The 5,639-nt window shown below is 53.0% G+C and overlaps 1 pseudogene; it reads left to right on the plus strand.

Annotated features, from left to right (window-relative positions):
• The first annotated feature begins 437 nt into the window (after positions 1-437).
• Positions 438-643, plus strand: LOC142272110 (U2 spliceosomal RNA; annotated as a pseudogene).
• The last annotated feature ends 4,996 nt before the right edge of the window (positions 644-5,639 follow it).

The raw sequence follows: 5,639 nt of genomic DNA on the forward strand, positions 1-5,639 counted from the left end.
CCTGTCCGTCCGTCTTTTTGTATCATGAATTGGAAAGACTGCAAGGGGGAGGGGAGGTGCTTGTGTCCAAAAGGAGGAGTTATTCAGATTCATTGCAGTGGGCGGCGGCTGCAAAAAGCACCATTCTTCTTGTTTTTGCTCTGCAAAACAGCCTTTTCAAGGGTTGGCTTGGGTGACAAAATGTCTTCTGTAGGCGTGGGTTTGTCTCCCTCTCCCTAAGATGTGTCCGGTATAGGCCAGGGTGCCACTCAAGGCCGTAACCAATTCGGGTTATAGCTTCTCGGCCTTTTGGCTAAGATCAAGTGTAGTTTCGGAGGACGCTACCTTGGTCGGTACTGGAAGGTGCCTCAAGGTCTGCCGGCCTTGAGGAAGTGTGTGCGCCTTCTGGTGACACATAGCCCTCTTGTGCCTGGACGGTTCCCAGGCAACGGGAGGCGATCACCTTTGTTATTTTGAAGTCCTACTGATAAACAGAAAAAAAAAAAATTAAATCTGTTCTTATCAGTTTAATATCTGATACGTCCCCTCTCTGGGGACCATATATTAAATGGATTTTTAGAACAAGGAGATGGAAAAAATCTTGCTCTGTCCACTGCACGCATTGACCTGGTATTGCAGTACCTCCAGGACCGGTGCACCCCTTCTTAACCCAGTTTCCAAAAGCAGAACTCAATTCACCTGATTCAAATGAGCCCCATTAGTGAATTGAAAGAAAGCAAAAACTTTATATGCACCTCAATTTGGCCAATTCACTTTTCACACTTTCACCCTTTTTTTTATCTTTCACACCTTTTACTTGCTTTATTGATGCAAAAAGCTGTGCCAAATAGCAAACTCATCTCCACTCAACTTGACCAACTCTGCTATGTCCCGTGCAGTATCTTATTCTCAGTCTTATCTAGATCATTTGCAATTGAATAGAATAGATCCCTTTTGGCTGCTTATGACTGTGTAAAATATGTAGTTTTACTGGGCTGGGATGAGAGAATCCATTGAAGCATGGTGTAGGGATTGTGGTTCCTGTGTGCTAAGAAGAGAGGCTGGCACCAGCCAGAAAGCCCCATTGCAGCCAATAATCACTTAATAACTTTTTCAACTTGTCATCATATGGGAGGCCTTCCATTCCTTGTAGTAGTCTAGTTGCCCACCTTTGAACTGACTCTAACTTCTGAATGTCCTTATTAAAATGTGGAGCCCAAAACTGGTTCCCATATTCCAGATGTAGCCTTACAAGTGATTTATAGAGGTGTAACAATACGTTGGGATCACGGGATCTAATCTCCCTTTTTATACACCCTAAAATCTTGTCCCAAGCAGCATTCCATCAGCCTCTGGAAGGTTCCTGGCGCATTGCACAGCTCGAAGGGCATGCTTTTGAACTCGCAGAGACCCATAGGGGTGGCGAAGGCGGTCTTCTCCCGGTCTGCCTCAGCAACGGACACTTGCCAATAGTGACTAGTGAGATCAAGGGTAGAAAAATAATTTGCAGTTCTCAATGCAGCTAGCGATTCCTCAATACGGGGAGTGGTGCCGTCCTTCTTTTTTAACAGGATCAACAGAGCTGCCCAAAGGCTACAACTGTCACGGATAACCCCAGCCGCCTTCATGTTGCTCAACATGTCCTTGGTACACTGGCAATGTGAAGGTGGTATTGGCTTATAGCTCTCTTTGATGGGTGGGTGTGCACCTGTGGGGATGTGGTGTTGGACCCCTTTTATTCCCCCAAAATCTAGCGGGCTTCCCACCGGTAACCCGCTCCCCAGCTTGGATGGATGCTGAGGGAGCCCCTTTTGCCCGCAGGCTCTGGCCCTGGGAACTGTAGCCTTGGCGGTGACTGTGCTTCCCTCTACGGTGTGAGCTGTTGCCTTCAATCGGGTCTTGACTGCTGGGAAACCCTGGAGGTTCCTGTCGCTAACGGATTTGACCGGTTTTACGGCGACTCCTAGCCCGGTTGGGGTCCGTAGGCCCTGCCGGATGGTGCTGGCTTCTCTTCACTCCCCGATCTGGTACCGGCGGGCCACCGCCCATCCCCGGTCCGTACGGTTCACTCCAATCAGCCTCTCCTGCAGAAGGTCACCACCGTCTGCCAACCTTGCTGAGTGCCCGGGCCACACACCCGGACACGGTCAGTCTCCTCTCCTCTTCACTTCTCTAACTCCAAAACTGATCTCTAATCTGACTCCTTTTCCCGCCTCCAGGACTGTGAACTCCTCGGTGGGTGGGATCAACCGCCTGGCCCACCCCCTGGTGTGGACATCAGCCCCTGGAGGAAGGCAACTAGGATTTGTGTTTAGCTTCGGTGTGCCTAGCCGGAGTGTAGAGTGTGTTGGTGTAGTACCTGTGACGACCTGGCTTGTCCAGGGCGCCACATTCCCCTATAGTAAAATGCAGACCGTCCGCGGGCTGCCCGTCCATCACCGGTTTTATTTTCACAACTGAAAAAGAATAAAACGGTAAAACATGTAAAAGCATCATAAACATTTTACAACGGTACAGCTTCCGCTCTTCTCCCACCCAAACAACCTGGCCCTGATGCTGCCCCTAAGAAGCGGGCAGCACCCCTTGACCCCAGTCCAGCACCAAGTTGCCCGAGCGGGTTCTGTCTCTTTCAGGGGGCCCACGTCCAAGGGGACCCCTGAACCCCCGGAGGATCGCCACCGGTTACGGTAGTGGCGGGCCTAGGCCATCCCTTTCCTCCAGGCCCATCCTCCCAAATCAGCCTCTCCGGAGGCGGTAACGGTGTCAAGCCAACAAACATTTTTATTTACATTGCACTAAGTTTGTGGTTGCCCTGCAAGTTCTCGGGCTTGTCCGTAAGCAGTTCCTTACGCAATGGTTGCACAGTCCCTACGGGGACAACAGTTGCCGGCAACGGCCGGTTTAATCACGGTTCAATCAGGTAAACTTCTTTGGTTGATCATCTTTACTTATCATTTAAAACTTTCAAACTGGTACACTCAACACATAAAGCCCCCCCCTTTTAAAGAGTAGTTTCCCTGTACCTAAGTGGGGGTCTACCTAGGTTGGGGCGAGTGGACCTTCGGGGTCCGGTGTCAGTGGTGACAGGCAGTGGGGCAGAGGGAACAGTCAGTTCCTCCTCCCTGCTATCATGTGGGGCAGGCGGAGGCGTAGGGGAGCTGGGTACAGGTACATCCCTGGGCACTGGCTCGCGGTTAACCGTTTCCATCATTTCTTCATCCACGGGTTGTGGGAACAGTATCACTGGAAGGATCACCGCACCGTTCTGTGTAGGCCAGTCTGCTGGAAAATCACCCATCATGGTGTGGATTACCTCTTTTTCCTTCTCCACTGGACTGGGAACTGGAGCCTCATCCGCTACTCTCAATGCTGGTGGGCACTTCTTCAGGTGGTCTCGGGAAACCGTGGCCAAAGTCCCCCCCTGGTCACGGCTGATCTGGTAGGCCTTCCCATTCTCCCATCCTGTGGGCTGGACTACATACGGGGTTTTTTCCCATTGATCATCCAGCTTGTGGGCCCTTCTTTTCCGCTTCAGCACTACATCCCCAGGTTGGAAGGAACCGGCAGGCGCCTTCTTGTTGAAGCACTGCTCCTGTTGTCCCCGACTCCGGCACAAGTTCTTTTCAACATACTCCTGGACCTGTCGGTACTGTGTCCTCCGCCGAGTGTCCCATTCAGCTGTCGACAGGAGTGCTTCTGAAGCTTCCAAGCCCATTTCCAGATCCACTGGTAGCCGGCCGGGACGAGCTCTCATCAGGTATGCTGGAGTGCATTTCGTAGAGCTGGAAGGGATTTTGTTGTACATATCGACCAGGTCAGGTAGCTTCTCCAGCCACAGGTTCCGCTCTTCCAGTGGTAACGTCTTGAGGAGGCCCAGGACCAAGTGGTTCATCTTTTCACAAATGCCATTGGTTTGGGCGTGGTAAGGCGTGGTCCGGATTTTCTTGCAGCCGTACAACTGGCAGAATTCCTGGAATACCTCTGCTTCAAAGGCCGGACCCTGGTCGGTAAGCACCCTCTCCGGGTACCAATGCGGTCAACAGAAATAAGCCTGGAAAGCCTTAGCAGCGGTGCGGCCGGTTAAGTCCTTAACTGGGACAACCACCAGGAACCTCGAGTAGTGGTCTACGATGGTCAGAGCGTAGGTGTACCCACTTCGGCTGGGGGTGAGCTTTACATGGTCAAGGGCAACCAGCTCCAGCGGTTGGTGTGTAATGATCGGGTGTAGGGGTGCCTTCTGGCTGGCCTCGTCCTTCCTTCTCAATGCGCAAGGGCCACATTCTCGGCACCAGGCCTCCACAGATTCCCGCATTCCACTCCAATAGAACCGCTCTCTTAACAACATCTCTAGCTTCTTCCACCCGAAGTGCACTGCACCATCATGGTATGCTTGCAGGACGGTGGGCACGTTAGCCTGGGGAATCACCAGCTGGCGGATCTTCTCGTGAGTCTTTGGATTAATCAGCTCGCGATACAACTTCCCCTGGTGTAGGTATAGCCGGGTCTGTTCTTGCCACAGACGTTGGGCTTCGGCAGGGGCAGCAGGGTCTATCCCAGCAGAACCCTGTTCCACTAGAGTCTTGACCAGGCGGACAGCAGGTGCCTGGTCCTGAGCTTCCTGCCAGTCCTGTCGGGGCAGCGGATCCAGGTTCACCCGTTGTTGGTAGACGTGCACCTTCTCAGTGAATGGCCGGTGAAATGCAGGCAACTCGATCTCTTCGAGGTCATCATCCTCTGGCCCCTCTTCCGACAGGTGGGGCATCCGGGAGAGTGCATTGGCATTGACGTTGGTACGGCCGGCCCGGTACTTGATGGTGAAATCGTAGTTGGCTAACCTGGTCACCCACCGCTGCTCCAACGCGCCCAGCTTGGCCGTATCTAGATGGGTCAGCAGGTTATTGTCTGTGTACGCGGTGAACTTGGCTGCTGCCAGGTAATGGCGGAACCGCTCGGTGATAGCCCACACCAGTGCCAAGAGCTCAAGCTTGAAGGAGATGTAGTTCTCAGGGTTCCTCTCAGTCGGTCGGAGTTTTCGGCTAGCATAAGCTATTACCTTTTCCCTTCTGTCTTGGACCTGGGATAGAACAGCCCCCAAGCCCACATTGCTGGCGTCGGTGTAGAGGATGAATGGGCGGCTGTAGTCAGGGTACGCTAGGATTTCCTCTCCGGTCAGGGCTGTTCTCAGCTGGCGGAAGGATTCCTCATGCTTTTCTTCCCACACCAATGGGGCTACTAGGGATCTACCACCCTTGGTCTGTCCTACGAGGAGGTCTTGCATGGGGGCAGCCATCTTTGTGTACCCCTTAATGAAGCGACGGTAATATCCCACCAGGCCCAGAAACTGCCTCACTTCCCTCACTGTGGTCGGTCTCGGCCAGTCTTGGATGGCGGTGATCTTCTCGGGGTTGGGGGCGACACCTTCCGCACCAACCACATGTCCTAGGTACTGCACTCTGGGTTTCAGCAGATGACACTTTGAGGGCTTCAACTTCATCCCATACTTGGCAAGGGACGCGAACACCTCGGCTAGGTGCTCCAGGTGGGCTTCATACGTCTGTGAGTACACAATCACATCATCCAAGTACAGCAAAACGGTCCCATAGGCAGTCTTCTCTCGGTCTTCCGGTGCCACGGCCACCTGCCAGTACCCGCTGGTGAGG

Source organism: Anomaloglossus baeobatrachus, unplaced genomic scaffold, assembly GCF_048569485.1.
Source record: "Anomaloglossus baeobatrachus isolate aAnoBae1 unplaced genomic scaffold, aAnoBae1.hap1 Scaffold_3446, whole genome shotgun sequence".
In the NCBI taxonomy this organism is placed as follows: Eukaryota; Metazoa; Chordata; class Amphibia; order Anura; family Aromobatidae; genus Anomaloglossus; species Anomaloglossus baeobatrachus.